The sequence below is a fragment of the Tenrec ecaudatus genome, chromosome 3, assembly GCF_050624435.1.
Source record: "Tenrec ecaudatus isolate mTenEca1 chromosome 3, mTenEca1.hap1, whole genome shotgun sequence".
In the NCBI taxonomy this organism is placed as follows: domain Eukaryota; kingdom Metazoa; phylum Chordata; class Mammalia; order Afrosoricida; family Tenrecidae; genus Tenrec; species Tenrec ecaudatus.
In genome coordinates this window covers 154,253,906-154,274,493 of record NC_134532.1, presented here as the reverse complement: position 1 = coordinate 154,274,493, position 20,588 = coordinate 154,253,906, and the positions used below count along the sequence as shown (strand labels likewise).

Here is a 20,588-nt window from a genome sequence, read left to right as displayed (position 1 = left end):
ACAAATACCATCAGCTTTCTTTAAAGAATTTGAAAATTTGGTTACCAACTTAATCTAGAGAGGGAAGAAGCTCAGAATCAGCTTAGAACTCATCAAAAACATGGACAAAGTTGGAGAGCCTGCTTTAACTGACTTTAACACCTATTATACAGCCATAGTCAAAAGAGTGTGGTATTTGTACAATGATAGAGAGTCAGACCAATTAAAAAGAACTGAAAGTCCAGAAATAAAATCATCAGCCTACAGACAACTGATCTTTGATGAGGGCCCCAAAATTATCAACAGGAAGTGGATGTCCTCTTCAACAAGTGGTGCTGGAAAAAATGGACATCTACCTGTGGAAAAATGAAGCAAGACCCTTACCTCATTCTGTGCACAAGAATTAATTCAAGGTGGATCTTAGACCTTGAGGCAAAACCTCAATCAACAAGGGATTTGGGACAAACCTGAGAACTTTGGCGCAGAGGATACATAGGCTTATCAGAACCAGGGAAGGACAGAAACACAGAGGGTGCATAAATTGACAATGGGATATACTGAAGATAGAACACCTGTGTACATCGAAAGAATTCACCAAGAGAGTAATGAGAGAGTCCTCAGACTAGGAAAATATCTTTAATGTGACATATCAGACAAAGGTCCTATTACTAAAATCTACAATACTCTGCTAGCTTCCAAAAAGAAAAGAATGAATTGCCCACTGAGGGGGTGGATAAAGGACCTGAACAGAAGTTTCACAAAGGCAGAAATCTGAATGACCAGTAAACGAATGAAAAATGTTCCTGATCATTAACCATAAGACAAATGCAAATTAAAACAACTGTGAAATACGAACTAACACCTTCAAAGATAATCCAATTCAAACAAATCAGAATGTAACAAGTGTTGGAGAGGCTGTGGTGAGATAGTAACTCTCATCCTTGCTGGTGAACCTATAAGTGTGTATAGCCATTATGGAAACTGATTGGGCGAAATCTAAAACAGAGGGACATCAAGCTACCATGTGACCCAGCAATCCCCCTACTGGGCATATATCCAGCAGAGGCAAGAAACAAAATACAGCCAGACGTCTGTGGGAAGGGAAGGGAAAAATGAGTTGATACCAAGGGGTCAAGAAGAAAGCAAATGTTTTGAGAATGATGATGGCAATAAACGTACAAATGTGAACCCTTGATAATTTATATATTATTATTATTTTGTCATGTCTTACACTGTCTGATGTCTCCCTTCACTCACGTTTCTGTTGTCCATCCCCCAGGGAGGAGGTTATTACATCCTTGTAATTGATTACCCCTTTTGACTCCCCTTCTCCTCCCCTCCCAGTAATGCCACTCTCAGCACTGGTCCTGAAGGGATCATCTGTCCTGAATTCCCTGTGTTTCCAATTCCTACCCATACCAATGTGCATCTTCTAGTCTAGCCAGATTTGTAAATATATATGGAACACTTCATGAATTTGGTGTCATCCTTGAGCAGGGGCCATGCTAATCTTCCCTGTATCTTTCCAATTTTAGTGTATGTGCTAATGAAGCGAGCACGTTTTTTGTGCTTATTATTGTCTCTGCATGTCAGTCTAGATAAGATAGATGTGATAAACAATCCGGAGAAGAAAACAACAGGAACAATGGTTCTGGGGGGACATGGGAGAGGGAGAGGCAGTATAAAGGAAAGAATGTGTGAACAAACAGGGACAAGGGAACAACAAGTGATCTAAAATCGATTGCAAGGAGGACTAGGTTGTCAGATGGGGGTTGATCAAGGGCAATGTAACCAAGAGAAATTACCGAAACCCAAATGAAGGCCAAACATGATAGTGGAACAAGAGGAAATTAAAAGGTTGCCGTGATCCTTGAATACAGTTCCTCATATTGTGTAACCCCCCAATCATAAAATTATTCTTGTGGCTACTTAATAACTGGAATTTTGCTACTGTTATGAATTGGGTGACCCCTGTAAAAGAGTCATTCAACCCCCAGAGGGGTTGTGACCCACAGGTTGAGAATTGCTGAAATACAGGAAAGAACTAAGAGGCAAAAAGACATCTAGAGTGGTCTAACAGGCATGTAGATATGTAAATATATTTGTATATAATGATAGGGAAATATATCTATGTACATATACCTATATGTTAAATATCAAGGTAGAAGATGGACATTTGGCCTCTACTCAAGTGCTACCACAAAGCAAGAATGCTTTGTTCTAATAACCTGGCATTCTGTGAGGCTCACCTTCCAGATATGATCCCTGAAGACAAATTGGCTGCATAAGCAAATGTGAAGAAGAAAGTTGATGGTGCCCATTTCTCTAAAGATATAGCATCTGGGATCTTAAAGGCTTAAAGACAAATAAGCAGCCATCTAGCTGAGAAGCAACAAAGCCCACATAAAAGAAGCACAGGAGCCCTTGTGATCATGAAGTGTAGATGGGATGTGGCATAAGGCGTCAAAGACCCAGAACAAAAAGTCATTTTGATGTGGATGAGAGAGTGGAGACACAAAGGCCATCTGTAATTAATTAGACTTCCCCTTACAGAAGGGTCACTGGCCAGTTGGGGTGAAGTATAGCACCAAAGAAACATGCGACTTTCCTCTAGTTCTTTAATGCTTCCTCTTCTCCCCCACCCCCCGCTATAATTAACCCAATTCTACCTTACAACACAGGAAATGCAGGACAGATAATGAGAGTAACAATACCATGAGGATAAGGGGAACAGGAGGAAAGAGGGAACCAATCACAATGATCTTCATATAATCCCCCCCAAGGGGGATGAACAACAGAAAAGTGGGTGAAGGAAAGCAGCAGTCCGTATAAGACATGAAAAAAAATTATAAAATTATCAATGGCTCATGAGGGAGGGAGGTTGGGGAAGGTGTGAGATGAGCTGATACCAAAGGCTCAAGTAGAAAGGAAATGTTTTGAATATGATGATGGTAACTTATGTACAAATATGCTTGACACAACTGATGGATGTAAGGATTGTGGTAAGAACAATAAGAGCCCCCAATAAAATGATTAAAAATAAATAAATTTTAAATAAATAAATAAGTTTTGTCCTCTCCCCAACCCTCATTGTTTTTTTAAATAATGCCCACACCCTTAAGCAATTAATCTACACAAGTCAGCAATTCATGTATTTTGTCCTGAAAACTGGCCTATGCATAAAGAATTTCCTATTTTTAATAGTGATTTAAATTTTCTATCACTGGTTAAACTACTGATATTACCAATAAAAACATCTGATGCCCCAGGGAGATGATTTATAATGTTCTCCTGTAAAATGATACTGATGTTTCTAAAATAACCCAGGGACATAAATAAACCATAGAGATGCGAAAGGACTTTGGGCTCACAATCATAGCCCTAATTTGAGAAAAACTAGCTCTTATGTTATGGCCTTACCTGACACTGCCCCTCATGCAGAGAGCTCTGAAAATCGATATGCTCTAGCAAAGTGTGGTGAGGAAAGCAGATGATGGTAGGCTATCGGAAAGAACAGCGTCTGGGGTCTTTCAAGACTTGTCTTAAAACGAGCCACCATCTAAATAAGACATCAACTAACTCCACGCAGAAAAAGTACTCTACCATGTTTGAGCTAAAGATTATAAATCGGTGGTTCTCAACCGGTGGATCACGGCCCCTTTCTGTGGTCGAAGGACTCTTTCACCGGGGTCGTCTAAGACCATGGGAAAACACATAATTTCCAGGGGTCTTAGCTACTGAGACACCGCTCCTCTATCCATCTCCAGGCAGCTCGACACACTGCAGATAATGCCCACAAAAGAGGATCAGGTTTGAAGACTGTTTACCCATGCTACACCAACCTTCCAGACAAAATTTCATTTATTTGTCATTAGAAATAAAATCTCACAATATATAATTACATATTGTTTTGTGATTAATCATCATGTTTTAATGATGTTCAATTTGAAACAATGAAAATACGTCCTTCATATCAGATATTTACATTATGATTCATAATAGTAGCAAAATCACAGTGATAAAGTAGCAATGAAAATAATTTGATAGTTGGGAGCACCAAAACATGAGGAACTACATTAAAGGGTCACGAGATGAGGAAGGTTGAGAACCACTGTTACAAATAATAAAATCTAAATCTGAAAGAGGAATGGTGTCAGAGTTTAAATTCTGAACACCAAGTGTGCAAAATGTATAAATGACACTTGAAGCCCACACTCTATTTGATAATTAAGCATCCATAAATCCCCTCTGAGCATAATCCAGAGGGGTGAGCAGCCTTGCTCTCAGCCATAAAACAGAGTAAAGTAGATTATGGCAGATGCAGTTAGATCAAAATTTAACACTTTCTACTTGAATCTCCCTTTTGAACTCATTTTAAAGTTGTTCAAGTGTTAATATTTTCTGCTTTCTTTTACATTGAAGTTTTTATGTTTTTTATTTTGTTACTGTTTGGGGGTTATTGGTTTTGGGGTTTTTTTCTGTTTCTTTGGTTTTGTGTATTTTCTGTTTATGAAATCCAAGACAGGTAAATAAATGCAGGGAGTAAGTGGATTAAAAATTGTCAAGGGACATGGCAAAGGAGGTTAGAGGAAAAATGAGAGCAAACAATCATGACTACCAAAAAAAAAAGAAAATGTTCTAAAACTTATGGTGATGATTGCACAAATCTTCTTAATGTGATTGAACAATTGAATTGTGTAATATGTAAATTATATGCCAATAAAAATATTCATCAATTATTTGCATGCCCTCACTGTGAATGCAGCATGTTTTCTTGCTACTTCTAGAACTTCACAATCTAATTAGATAATTAAAATAATTAGAATTATTTAGTCATTTAGCATAAATATATCCATCTCAGGATCTCCAGAATGCAATTACATTAAAAAATTATATACCACTTAACATATGTACAGTGCATTCACATTTATCAACCTCTCTTGTCCCTCACCACTAATCGTCTCAAGTAACATGTCATTGATACTCATTTGATAAATGTGAAAACAACCAAAAATTGATTAAATGTAGTTAGGAAAAATTATGGGCTGAACACTTTGAATTGGTTTAAAGTTTAAGCTTAATGTAAACTGTTTGTATTACTTAAGATAAAGGTGCTACAGCACAGTGTGGTGAAGAAAGCTGATGATGACTGGTTATCAATGAGAATAGTGTCTGGGGTCTAAAGGCTTCTATTCAAAGAAATGGTCATCCAAGCACGGAGTCAACTGAGTCCCTCTGGAAGAAGCACGCCAGCGGTGTGATCCAACGATGACACTCACAAAATTCGAATATGGTGAGGAGAAAAGCATTAGAGCAAAGATTATGAAGACCCAATTGGCGCAGGGCTGGGTGGGGGGAGCCGCCAACCCATCGGCAGAGAATCTAGTGAGGCGGAGCCACCGGCAGATCCGCTCTCGCCACAGGCAAAAGTATTGGACAGTCTTACTATCAGGTACAGACCATTGGAATCTCGATTATGCGGGATCGAACGCAACACTTGGCCAGTTGACCCTCCACAGACACGACCAGAATTTGTTCTGGGTGCGAGGATGTCTTACTGGTTCCATGACAGAAATCCCTTCCTTGGATTTTTGAATGTTGATGGAGGTCTTTACTTCTTACGCGTTATTTGTATTTTTGATCAGTATGTTGTTTTCATCCTTACCACCTTAGCGCGATTTTGTTTGTTATTGTTTTCTGTTGGGTCTCTAAGTTGAGTAGCACAGGAGGAGTGAATGCAGGACGATAATAACTGATACAAGGGAGGCCAGGGAATGGAGGAGTGGGGCGGGGAGAGGTTCTAGAGAGAATAGTGAACACGGAGCGGGAGGGAGCGCTGGAGTGGACTGTGATTCATCGCTCATCTTAGAGGTGGTTTAACCGCGGAGGGTGGGACGCTCTAAAGTTGATGTGCAGGGATTGCCCATCATGATATGCATTGGATGATGGAACTATTGGATTATATGATATGTAAATTACTTGCCTATAAAACTGTGGGGAGGGAAAACAAAATAAAGGATTCAATAAAAATGATTTGTATTACTTTGGACAATAAATGTAATTATAACATTTATTAGTGATTTATATGTACCAAGGTCTGTGACGTGCGTTTTACAGGTAATAGCATATTTGATTCCCATATAGCACATTTTTAGGGGAGTAATTATGTTCATACCTTATATGGAACTGAGGAAAATGAGACTCAGAACAATTAAGAAATTTTCCCAAGATCAAAATATAAAATGTTCTAAATGTTAACCTTAATAGTTTATTCATGATGATGAATCCAAGCTATGACAGTTAGTAGTGAATATATAAGTATTTTAAATATACATATATATCAAACACTTTAAATAACAGGTACATTGTCTTTTGACAAGTATTAGTTATATTTTCATTAGTACTTTAAAATTCATTCCCATTATATTATCCAGTTCTGTGTACCTCTTTTACGGTTGGTTAATTAAAAAATAATTCTTCCCATATATTTTGTGTTTTAAGCCAAATTTAAACTCAAAAGGAAAGCATTACAAATCACATTACTAATCACAGAAATACTAAAGCGTAAAATGAGAATGTTTTTATAACTTGTTAACCTTGGTTTTCAAGCAAAGAAAATTGAACGTCAAAAAATGACAACCAAATTGCTATGCCAATATTATGCCTCTCTTAAATCTGACACACTCTCTAAAGAAGAAGATAATGCATGTCCTCTTCTTAATCCCCTTAATGGGATACACTGGAGTAGTGGCCAGATGCCCAACATCTGGAACAAAGTCTATGAAGATAACAATGAAGGCTCACAAACAAAGATGTGAGAAAAATAAAATGTATTCTACATTTTTAAACTTGTATTGTGGAGACAAATGTGTAACAAAATTTATATTTTATATTTTCATGTTATTCGCATACAGAGAGAAGTTCCATATACTGTATACTTTCTTAAAGTTTACCATAAACATGTTTGGCACTGCATTGTAATTTCCCATATTAAAATACCATGATGAAGACTCATTTCTCACAAAATACCTATGGTCATTGTTGGAATGGCTAAGACTAAGTTTTCAAAATTAGCATATTTCAGATTGTAGAATCAGTAGATTTTTAACTAAGCATTTAAAACACAGAATAACAAATTTTTGAAAGAAAGAAATTTATTTTCCTTAAATAAAAACGTTATTGTGGAACATCATACATACGCAAGATGAACCCATGCAAAACCATTTCTTGACAAAAGATTTATTTTACTTTCTTTTAGTAATACTTAACTCTTGTCAAAGTAATTGTGTGAGATTTCTCAGTCTCTCCCCAATAGGAAGTAAGTAGGAGGGACATCAGGAATGGAGAGTTTATTAATACAAAGGTGCTCACTAGTTTTCATTTGGAAAAAAGCAGTCACCAGTGAAAAGGCAGCTGGGTTAAAAGGAGATAAAAACTGACCAGAAAACAGACAAAAACCCTCTTTTACATTGGCTACACAGGTAAGAGTTTAATATATATTTCTTGTTTTCCATTTCTTTTTTCTTTTTCTTAGGATCCAGGCTTTACAAAATTTGGAAATAAATTTAAGAAGTAAATAAATGAAGAATTTAAATGATGCTTTGGTTTGGATATAGTAAATTCATTTCTAACAATATGATACTCATGTCAGAGAATATGTATCAACTCATTTTTAAGCTTTATAGATTTCTGCTCAGTTTTATTATCTCCATAGATTAATCAACGTTCACACGTTTGCATTACTCAAGATCTATAATTGGACACAAACCCTAACAAAACGGGACTTAAATGGTACATTTTGAATCAATGTTGTCTTAGTTGGTTAAAAAATGGATCACAGTGTATGTATGTATGGATTGCGATAAGAGTTGAATGATTCCCCAATAAAATGATATTTAAATTAAATAAAATTTTAAATGTCTATAACTAACATGCTGCACCTCAGGACTTCCATCTATATCACCAATTCACACACCTTTTCCAGTCCTCCCAGGCCTCTATACAAGCATTTGTTTTGAAATCTCAGTGGAATGAATTACTTTGTTTTAAATGAAAAACTTTTTATAATTATAATATATTCAAATAATATTTATTCTTTTATGTAAAATATCAGTAAGCTATAATTCCAAATACTCTAAGTCATACTTACATTAATGGATTTTCAAAAGCTGCACAGCACTTCTCAGGAACCAAGAAATTATTTAGTGATAGTGTTGCTTCTTGGGAATTCTTAATATGATAATTTGCTAAAAAATAAATGTGGATTTGAATAATGCGTTAATCACTACCTATTCAACTTAGTGTAGATTAAATTCTTTATCTTCCTTTTCTTTTTCTTTTTTTTGCTTAGGTACATGAAGGAATGATGAAGGTTCGCATCTTGATTGTGACCATCTTGAACCTTACTACATTCTTCTTGGTAAGTTTCAAAACTCTACAACAGATCATTTCTATCATTCACAGAATAAAATATAATGGTTTCCATATCAATCATATGCTCAAAAATTCTTATGGTAAATCATTGCATTTGTATCTCGGATAATGTATGTTATATCACTAATGTATGTATATCACTTAGAAACATTTGACCATGAATTTTGCTTATCACAATATTTTTATTGATTTGATACAAGGTGATAAAGCAGATACATTCTGATGAGAAAGTATTTCTTCTGCATATTTTTCATAATGATTTAAAATATAATCAATGTAACTTTTAACAACTTATATTTAATTGTTATTTGTATATTTTGGTTTCCAGGCAAGTGAGAGTCATAAAACTCATGCTGAGTTAAAACAAAGGTCGCTGAGTCTAAATTCACTTTCTAAATCTGAAAATGCAAAGCCCTCCAATACCCAGGATGCAATAAAGCAAGTTCATGCCCCAAATACAAAGCGTTCCTCAAGTCTCACTTCACTTACCAGGACTCAACCAAAAACATCTTTATCAGGCTTGCCTAATCCATTTCCATCATCTGAATTTAGAAAATCATCAACATCCAAGTCTACAGCCAAGCGATCCTCATCTTCCCCAAAGGCAGCAAAGGCACCAACATTTACCAAAAACCAATTTCAAGCTAGTAAGATTGCACAAAAACAATCCAAACCAAAAAACACTTCAAAGAAACAGAACGCAAGTCGAAAATCTTCAGACAAACTGACCAGACCATCGAAAAGTGCTACAAAAGAAGGGGAAACTGCTGGACCTCAACAGCAACAGTCCAAAATTACCAAATCGACATCAAAACGAGCACTGTCTCCACGAGATGCCAGAAAAAGGTCTTTAGTTGCCAATTCTAACAAATCCTCTGTGAAGTCAAAGCAAAGAAAGCCCCCAGCAGCCAACTCTCTGCTTAGGCAGACATCAGTTTCCAAGGAGGCAGGAAAAAGCCGCCCCACTCCAAAATCTAAACAGCAAAAGTCTAAGGTGCCCAAGAGAAAAACAAGACCATCTTCTAAGCGTCAAGGCTCCAAGACTACTTCAAAAAGAGTTCCAGGTGCAAAGCCTGTAGGTAAAAAGTCTCAAAGATGCAACACCGTTAGAAGGCAGAACCAAGCTTCCAAAAAGGACGCAAAAAAGATTAACTCATCACATGATTCCAAGCACCATCCTCGTAAACCTCATCCACGATCACCGTGTCCACAAAAATCTCATTCGTGTCAGTTACATAACCATAAATCTGAGCTTCCTAAGCCCATATCTTGCGCACATCGGCCAAGAAAGCATCCATCTGAGAATTCTGTAAAAGCAACTTCGGTATCACAAACAGCATCAACTACTACCTTTGCAAATAACCCCATGAAGACCACGGTAGGTTCTAACCATGTCACTATTGGCATAGCTCCAATTTCACCAACAAAGTCTTTTCCTACTAGCACTACCTCTGCATCTCAAACCATTACCCAATCCACCACTCCCACTGCAACCAAACAAGCTGCCACCACTCCTGTAAGTGACACCACTACTGGAGCCCACACTGCTGCTGCAGTCGCTGAAAGCACGTCTTCTGTATTAAAAACTCACACTACTACAGTAGGCACGACTGCTGGAGAGAACAGAGTAACTGCTTCTGTGGCCAGCCCCACCAGCACTGTAGTTACCAGCCAGTCTGCTGGCACCACTGCAACCAAACAAGCTGCCACCACTGCTACTATAACTGACACTACTGCAATAAGGGAAACCACATCTCCTGTGCTTAGTGCAACCGACCGTGCAACAACGACAGAGGATTTTAAAACCACAACAGCTGCTGCTGGAGTGACAGCAACTTCGGGACCTGCGACTACACTACTTGGGACTGAGAACACTTCTTCAGCTCCTGTTTCCACCACTGTTGTGGACAATGCCAACACTACAAACACAAATGGCGATGATGATCCTGAACTCAATACTGATTATAATTCAGAATATCAGTATGAATATGACCAAGAGCCGATTGAAGAATCCACCAACATTCCAGAATCTAATGCCGCCGAACCTTCTAGTTCTTCAACTCCAAGGCCCACTACACAAAATGTCTCTGATTCTACAATTAATAATATAACTCTAGCCCAGAAACAATAAACAATGCATATAGCCCTTGAATAGTGATTATCTACACCAACCAATAATCGAAAGAATAGTATGGAATAAGGAAAAAGTCAATAAAAATATAGCAATTCTGTATGTGTACTGTAATTTCATTTTCCAGTCCTTCTTCTTTGGTTATCTGTAACACACAGTACTGAGTACTGAAAGAGTGATTGTATTTTGTGTGATGACTGCAAAATTTTACAAGTTTCAGAGCTTGACACACTATAAATCCTTATTATTCCATTCTCTTAAACCACTGCAAGCTTGCGTTCACTGACCCTGACTCAAAATATGAAGAAAAATATTACTCATTACTGATTTATTTTAATTTGATAAATTACATTCTAGTGGTAGATGTACTTTATGAAATACTTACAAAGTGTTATCTATAAAGTAATGAAACCATGACACTGTAACAAATGAGGCTGCAGTTTTTGTAAATTTGGAGGCAGAAATATTTTCAAGGAAAATTGAGCATGTCTTTTTTATTTGAAGATATTTTAGTCCAAGTAAATAATAGGAGAGTCAAGGGCTCAATAGAAAGGAAATGTCTTGAAAAGAATGAGGGCAACATATGTACTAACATGCCTGATTCAACTGATGTGTGGATCGTGATAAGAGTTGTATGAGACCCCAATAAAAGGATTTTAAAATAATAATAGGAGAGTCCAGGATATCTATAAATATATTTTTATCTGGAAAAGCCTATTTGATTAAATTATGCCTGACCTGTGATCATAATAAGCACTTGTACATAAGAACCAAACTGACAGAGGAGCCTCTATAATGGGCAATGTCACTGAATGTTTGGGGATTCAAAACCCCATCATCAGAACCGCACATCCAAAACTAGGGCACAGGGGAATTGTCCTAAGAAGTTCTTCTCCTGGTCCTTCTCACCGTGACCAGCACACTCCCTTACAAATTCCATAACCTCAGATAAGTAGGCTGCCTAATCAACCTTGATATTGTGTAGATGTGTAAGGGATCCCTGGTGGACTCATGCTCACAAAAACTCAGTTGTATGAACCCACCAGCATGTCCACAGAGGAAAGATGCTGTAATATGTTTCCATAAGGATCTATAGCATCGGAAACCCTGTGAAACAGTTCTACTGACAGGGTAACTAAGAGTTGGAATACACTGTAAACTGTAGAAAACCTCCTGCTTCTTCTTCATTTTCTTTTTTTTTTTAGTTTTTTAAAATTATAAATAAATAACTGATAGCTCTTATAACATTCCATACATCAATTGTATCAAGTACATTTTTATATAGTGCCATCATCATTTTCTTTAAATCATTTTATTAGGGGCTCATACGCCTCCTATCACAACCCATACATACATCAATTGTGTAAAGCACATTTGTACATTCATTGCTCTCATCATTCTCAAAGTTTTGCTCTCCACCCAAGCCCTTGGCATCAGGTCCTCATTTTTCCCTCCCTCCCCACTCCCCTCTCCCTCATGAACACCTGATAATTTATAAATTATTATTTAGTCATATCTTGCTCTGTCTCATGTCTCCCTTCCCCCACTTTTCTGCTGTCTGTCCCCCAAGGAGGAGGTCACATGTAGATCCCTGAAACAGGTTCCCCTTTTCCAACCAGCCCTCCCTATTCCCTCCTAGTATCGCCACTCACATCACTGGTCCTGAGAGGTTCATCGGCTCTGGTTTCCCTGTGTTTCCAGTTCCCATCTGTACCAGTGTCCAACCTCTGGTCTAGTCAGGCTTACAAGGTACGGCTTGGATCATGACAGTGGGAACGGGGGATGAAGCATTTAGGAACTAGAGGAAAGTAGTATTTTTCATCTTTGCTACACTGCACCCTGACTGACTGTCTCGTCTCCTCCCCAAGACCCTTCTGTAAGGGGATGTCCAGTGACCTACAAATGGGTTTTGGGTCTCCACTCCACACTCCCCCGCTCATTCACTATGGTAAGATTTTTGTTCTGATGATACCTGATCCCTTGACACCTGTGATCACACAAACTGGTGTGCTTCTTCCATGTGGGCTTTCTTGCTTCTGAGCTAGATGGCTGCTTGTTTACCTTCAAGCCTTTAAGACCCCAGAATGCTATATCTTTTGATAGCCAGGCACCATCAGCTTTCTTTGCCACATTCGCTTATGAACCCATCTGTCTTCAGTGATCATATCAGGGGGGTGCGCACAAAATGATATGATACAAATATTCCTGGACTGAGGACTAGATAATATGGCAGGGACCAGACCAAATACAGGGATACACATGGTAGACAACTAAAAATGAGGAGAGGAAAGGAAAATAATAATAATTATAAAGAAAAGGGTAGTGGGGGCACAGAGCACTAGCCCACCCAAGTGGAGGGTATTGTTTGTGTCTCCACAGGGAAAGAGGGACCAGACTTCAACCCTATGCTCCCAATGTGAATGCAACATGCTGGCTTGGAGTAGGGAACCAGTGGAGAGGTCTGGGGGGACGGGCCCAACCACAACTACTAAGGGGACATCTACTCCTACACTCAGAAAAATGTGTATCAAAGGACGGCACTGAATCTACAGCTCTGGAAGAGGGACATATCTGATGGGAGCACACGGGAGCAGATGAAGCGGAAGGAGGAGAGAGTGGAGCACTTCATGGCCCACCAGGCCAGGAGGTCGATGTTCCCAATTAGAACAGTCAGTCGACAGAGAGGACCACATGGCTGGCCCCACTATGAGACAAGACGTCCCTCACTGACCCATAGCCCTACAGGTGACAACACCGGAGACACAGTGAGTGAATTGCACCCGATCAGATCCCGCCACACCAAGGCAAAACATTAAGGGGGTGCAACAGAACAGTAACGGAATGGAGTGGCAAGGTCCCCAGGGAATGCTGAAGGTGGACTTTGGGGCCAGGGCGTGGTGCCCCAACAGACTGCACTGGAAAACACTCCTGAAGGCCAACAAACAATCCTGGAACTAACTACAAGCTTTTCTTTCTTCTTCATTTTCACTGACACTTTCAAATTAAATCCAATAATATTTCAATAGTGAAATCATAAACCCTTTAATTTTTTATTGCAATATTGTAATATAAAATCTCTGCCCAGTTAAATTGCCTGGAGTGAAGATACCCTCTATGTAACACTGAACTAGGCACAAAAATTAGGAGCACATGATGCACATTGAAAATTTTCAATAGGTAGATAAATTCTGAAATAAGAAAAGAAATGAATTTAAAGCTAAATCCAATATAATGACATGGGAGTAACAGAAGAATTCATCAATTATTATAGGAAGCCAGACATGGACCAATGAGACCAATGAGTCCTAGAAGCTTGTAACAAGATGAAATAACTTCAAGGAAATGCTAGAATGATAAGAGTTAGTCTGATTATGAAAGACAAAGATGAACGATGTGAGCAAAGGCAGGACAGTGTGAAATAAGATATCATGATTCAGTGAAAGTTAGTGAAGCCCAGAGGATTGAGTTACGGGAACAATTCTCATAAATGTCAAGGATTACTAGTAGGATTGCATCATTTACATATTGCATAGTGTGTTGGAGAAGGACTAGTTTCTTATTTTCTGGTCTGGATGACTGGTTGGAAGGTGACAAACATAGATTCAGCAATATATGGGAAAGAGGATTAATTTATTTTTCAACTTCTCGATCCTAAAATCAAGCAGCATTGTCAACATTTCAAGTATCCATTGTACACTTATAAAAGTGAATCATGGATTAGGACACAAATAATGCACCAAATATTCATAAACACCGAAAATATGTAATTGAATATCTCTCTAACTATAATGTAATAAAACTAAATGTCAATTATAGAATCTTACATCCAAAACATCCAATGGTGCTTCTAAAGAAACAAAACTAAGAATTAATGGAAAATAGGACAAAATATTTATATATTCAAGTTCATTGGGATATAATAAAAGTTATAATGAAGAAATATCCATTTTCAGTGTTATCTGAACACTAGAGTAGATTTATCAGAAAGTGTGCATAACTTGTGAATAATACAATTCAAAATAACTTTTCCAAGTAAGATAGGATAAATATAAAAAGACTAGGATTTTAACTTATTAACAGATATTTTTCATTGAGAATCTAAGGTAAAGAAAAATTCCTATCATTGCTACCATTACTGTTTCTGAGGGCATTCGTATTCCTGGATTCCATGGATTGAAAGCTCTCTTGCGGGCACTGTCTGTACACGGTCCAGCTGAAAGGGCGAGACAGGACTGAGATAATAACAGTGGTGGCGGTGGGGGCAGGGGAAAGAGGAGCTGATGCCAAGCGCTCAATAGAAAGTAAATGTCTAGAAAAGCATGAAAGCAACATATGTACAAATATGCCCATGCAATCAATATATGGATTGTGATAAGAGTTATAGGAGCCCGCAATAAAATTATTTTAAAAAATAAATAAATAAGAAAAAACAGTAGGGGCGTTGAAGGATTAAAGAACTGGAGGGGTGGTGTGTATTTCATCAGCGCTAAACTGCCCCTTGGATGCATTTTCTTGTCCCTGACACACCTCGGCGTGGAGATGTCTAATTATACACAGATGGGCTCTGGGTCTCTGGCTTGACCCCTCTCCATCACCTCAATGAGGTTGTTTATTTTAAGAACAGAGATAGTGTTTAGAAATTGTGGATACCAATAATTGTACATGTCCACTTAAGAAACAGATAAATGATCTGTTATAATATATGTAAGAGGCCCCTATAAAATTATTCATCTAGAGAAATTTTTAAAAAAAACTAATGAGAAGACCTGATGAGCTGTGGAATGGTATCACCTTACTCATCAAAGTAACCTCCTTACTCTTCAACACTCTGCAGCTGTCTTGTACAGACTTCCCTAGTGCAGTGGTTCTCCACCTGTGGGTCGAATAACCCTTTCACAGGAGTCGCCTAGGAGCATTAGAAAATATATAAGAGCTTTAATTATGTTTAACTATGTTCAATTTGTAACAATGAAAATACATCCCGCATATCAGATATTTCCATTACGATACATAAGAGTAGCAAGATTAAACTTAAGAAGCAGCAATGAAAATAATTATATAGTTGTGGACATGAGGAACTGTATTAAAGGGTCACGGCATTAGGAAGGTTGAGAACCACTGCCTTGTGCAATGAATCTCTCAATCTCTTACCTGCTGCTTCTTTAAGCATTGATTGCGAATCCAAGCAATATAAAATCCTTGACAACTTCAATCTTTTCTGTTTGTAATTGTGGATATTTACATTTTCCTTATATTGAGCTGTAACCCATAGACTTTTCAATCACCCCATCTGGGTGTGAAAGTTGGACATGGAATTATAAAGACAAAAGAATTGATGTGTTTGAGTTGGGGTGCTGGTAAAGAATACTGAAATTCCTGACTGCCAAAAGAATAAGTCTGTCTTGGAAGAAGCACTGCCGGAATGCTACTCAGAAGCAAAGACGATAAGACCCGTGTCGAGTACATTGGATATGTGGTCAGGAAAGACAAGTCCCTGGAGAAAAACATCATGCACAGTACAGTCACTGTTAGGTGCCAGACAGTTTGTTCTGACTAATAGCAATCCTACCGATGTGTAACATAGGCCTTTGCCATCCTCACAATTCATTCTATGCTTGAGCCCAGAGATATAATAATCACTGTATCAACATTTCTTTTCTTTTTTTTTTTTGGCTGTCAAGTTTATTGATTCTTTTTTTTAACATTTTATTAAGGGTTCATCGAACTCTTATCACAATCTATACATACATTAATTGTGTAAAGCACATCTGTACATTCATAGCTCATTTTACTTAGTTCCAAAATCAATGCTCTAGCAAGTGGCACTCAAGAAATCAATAACTATATTGTATGTGTCACAGCAATTCCAAACAAACAAACAAAACATATCTAGAGTGTTAATGAGCAAATATGTCAATTTGAAGTGCTCCTGAGACCAACCACATATGCACACAAAAGCACAATTGTAAATAAGGAACACTGGGGAATAATTAATGCCTTTGGATTGTGGTGTTGGTGAACAATGTTGAATACACAATGGAGTTTCAAAAGAAAAAACAAATCTGTTTTGAATGAAGTATAGCTGTACTAGTCCCTAGAAGGGAGAATGGTGAGACTTTGTCCTGTGTGCTTTGACCATGTGATCAGGAGAGACCAGTCCCTAAAGGAGGATATCTTGCTTGGTATACTAGAGGGCCAGTCAAAAAAGAGAACAACCCACAGTGATATGGATTGAATCAGTGGCTGTAAATGGGAGTTCAAATATGGCAACAATTATGAATATGGTGCAGGACCTGGTATTTCCTTCTGTTATATTAGGAATCAGTATGAGTCCAATGACTCCACAGCATCTAACAAGAATTTATGTTGTTTGTGACCTGCATGGAAACGATTTTCTAGTCTTTCTTGCATCAATTCCATCTACCGCTTGTTGGTCCGTCTGTTGTGATGCGGTGCCTTGCATGCTGCTGCCGTGATGCTGGGCTATGTCACTGGGGTTTCCCATGTGAGCAGGCTGGCCCAAAGTGGACACGCTCCAGCGGACCTTCCAGGGAACGTCTTAGGCATAGTTTTGAAACATTGTCAGGTAATGGAGGTCTCATGGAGAGAAGCAGAACATGGTCAGAGATAGCGCCCAAGTTAGGAAGTTAGGCCACTTAGGTCAAAAGACACCCCAAATAGGACTGAGGAACGGCTGCTTTCTCATAGAGCCAACCAAGGTGATGTGAATGGAATAGTCTGCTGGTTGGAATCTTCATTTGCTGAGGGAGCTCAACATAATGTTATAAGAAACAGCTGCAAAAATCCACTGATAAGTGGAACTTGGAAAATTGGAGGTTATCAAAAAGGAAATAAAAGGCAGAAAGATTGATATCTGTGTTAGACAGGGTTCTCTAGAGAGATAAAACCAGATTGCTTATAACATAGATAGATAGATAGATAGATAGATAGATAGATAGATAGATAGATAGATAGATAGATAGATAGATAGATAGATAGATATACAACACAAGAAGTGAAGAGTGAAATTATAAACAGATAGATATATAATACAAGAAATGAACAGTTAAATTATAAAGCAGTACAAATGGCTCAATACGACTCACTCCCATGAGAGTTGTGAGACACTGGCAATCCTTCAGGTCTTAAGGGCCGTCAGGTAGTCCTCTGCAGAGAGAGAGCTAGGCTATCTCAGCACAGGCAGCAAAACAGCAAGGCAGGTCACCAACTCTTAGTCCCCAGCTCAAGAGATGTAACTTTCAATTGTGAGGTCTTAAAGGGACCTCAACTTACAGCAACACAGTCCACAGGTTAGGTGTCCCACAGGTAGTATAGCCTATAAATTGAGACACAGAACAAGCAAGGCAGCTGAACACTGGTCCGATGATCAAAGAGTGAGAGACAAGAAAGGCGAGACTCATTGAGCCATTTATCTCTCCGTCCTTCAATTAATGCCACTTGGCAAGGCTGGCACAATAAACTATCTCAATAGCCTAAGCAGTAGTGAGTTGAAAAGGTCGAATCTAAGCCATTTTGACTCTGAAAAGCATGACTTACTAGACCAGGACTGACAACCACAAGGAATGGTGTTGCATGCATTGACAATAACATTTCAAAATCTATCTCGAAATACAATGCTATCTGTGATAGAATTATTTCTACCCACCTTCAAGAAAATCCAATCATTTAATTGGGCTCTTGCAAAACTTGTATGTAGATCAAGAAGCAGTTGTACAAACAGAGCAAAGTCATACTGCTTGGGTTCAGATCAGGAAGGTGTGCATCAGAATTGTATTCTCTCACCATATTATTCAATATGCATGCTGAACAAATCATCAGAAAAGCTGGATTATATGAAGAAGAGTGTGGCATCAAGATTGAAGAAAGGCTTGTTACCAACTTGCAATTGCAGATGATGTAATCTTGCTTTCTGAACATGAAGAAAACTTGAAGAACTTGCGGATGAATATCAAAGACTAGCCTTCAGTATGGATAACAACTCAATGTAAAGAAAACCAAAATCCTCACAACTGTATTAATAGGAGACATCCTGATAAATGGTGAAAAGATTGAAGCTGTTAAGGCTTTTAACTTGCTTGGATCACAACTGATACTCATGAAGGCAGCAGTCTAGGGAGTAAATGGCAACGCATTGGGTAAATCTGCCTCATAAGACCTCTTAAGAGTGCTGAAGAGCAAGGATGTTACTTTGAGGACTAAGGCACACCTGACCCAAGGCATGGCATTTTTCATTGCATCCTCTGCATGTGTTCGACTACTGAAGAACCACCCCGTCTGTCTTGGAAGAAGGATGCCAATGTGCTCTCTAGAGGCAGAAGGGAAACATTCTGTCTTACATGCTTTGGACATGTTGTCAGGAGAGATCAGTTCCTGAAGGAAGACATCATGCCTATTAAAGTGCAAGGGCCCTGCTCTGTTCTTTCAGAAATTATATATTCTTAATATGCTAAAGGAAAAATGCATGTTCTCAAGGACATCATTTCTAAAAGATAAATAATTCACTTTGACTTGCACAAAAGTCAGAAAAAAATCTAAGACCAAGAGCTTCCTCTTTAAGCAATACTTAACATAAAGCAAATAAAATGGCTATGTGCTTTATATTAAGAACTTTGATTATCTCAAAAAGTTTGGTTTTTAGTAGGCAAAAAAAACCCCCACAGCCATCAAATTGATTTAGATATATGGAACAAACCCTACTGAACAGTAAATAGATTTTTGCTCCATAGACTTCTGGGACTCTAAATCTTTTAGTAACAGCCAAAATTATCTTTCTACCAAGGTACAGTGGTGAGTTTGAACCATTGACCTTAAGGTTAGCAGAATCTTTACATAATCAGAACTGTTTAGAGTTAAACACATTAGCAGTTGGCTAACTAAATCTTCAGGTGTAATTAAGTGACATGGATGATTTAAAGGGTTTTCTCTTTCCTTTCATGTTGTTTCCTAATGTTTTTTAAGGATGGATTACTTTGAGACCAGAAGACACGCATTTTAAAATTTTTTTTTCACTTTTTATCACCCTCAGTTTTCTCTTCTTTCCTTGTAGATTTCCAACACTATAACTCTCTATAGGAAGAGAAACCCCATCATTCTCATGGGCACACCCCAACTAGCACCCACTCTGGCGGCAGGTAAGTAAACTAAATGGTCACTGAAATCCTCCAGGGAAGAGCTGAGGTTGCAGAGAGCAGAGAAGGTGGAATCGTGTTCAGGTGCTATGAGTGTGAACCGACTCAACGTCCAGCAGAATGAAACAGTGGTCGTGTGCTGTTCTCACAACTCTGTTCTCTTTGACATCATTGTGCAGCATCAGTTATTAGGAGAAAAGAGCATAAAGAGCAGAACAGAAAGAAATGAATCAAAAAATGGGGGGGGGCGGGAAGCAACAAGAGTTGGATCCAGGGAAGGATAAACAAAAATGAAAAACCACTGGCAAACTTATGAAAGGAATTCGAAATAGAAAAATGCAAATATCAAGAATAAAACATGAAAATGGTGAAGAAATCTTATTGCTCTCATCTCTGAAAACAAGAATCTCTTCTCTCAAAAACCCCTTTGGCTATATCGCAATATCTGGCTTAAAAAAATTTCATTTGAAACACAAGAAGAGACATGGTGATTATTGTTACGCAGTAGAAGGATAACTTATACGATAAAGAAGTAAATCTTATTATGAGTCAAATCAGTGTAACAATCTTAAATGGAGAACGTTCCTGGCTTGAAATTGGTGACCTTAAGTCTAATGAAAAGAGGCCATTATGTATTGTTCTGTTACTGGTGGATTCCCTATATTGTTGCTAACACAGTAGGTATACAATTCAAAATGCATTTTGAAGAAAAGGCAGACTAGAAGAAATATGAAGTAGCAGAATTACCCACTTGAAAGATCTTTGTTCTACTAAAAGGAGTCTGTGGAATAAGGTCATTATTTTCCAGTTAACATTTCTTTGTCATTATTAAACTCATATGCATACCCAAAACTTAAAAAATACCTAACTATAGTTGTTTAACATTTTGAATAAAT

General features: G+C 38.0%; 1 long non-coding RNA gene and 1 other non-coding gene across 2 annotated transcripts in view; both read right to left on the bottom strand.

Annotated features, from left to right (window-relative positions):
• Window positions 1–20,588, bottom strand: part of LOC142443630 (uncharacterized) — a 121,629-nt gene that overhangs the window by 27,243 nt on the left and 73,798 nt on the right. The window lies entirely within an intron of this gene.
• LOC142443995 (U6 spliceosomal RNA) lies at window positions 1,433–1,538 on the bottom strand. The gene has a single exon (XR_012783692.1). It is a non-coding gene; the product is annotated as a U6 spliceosomal RNA (small nuclear RNA).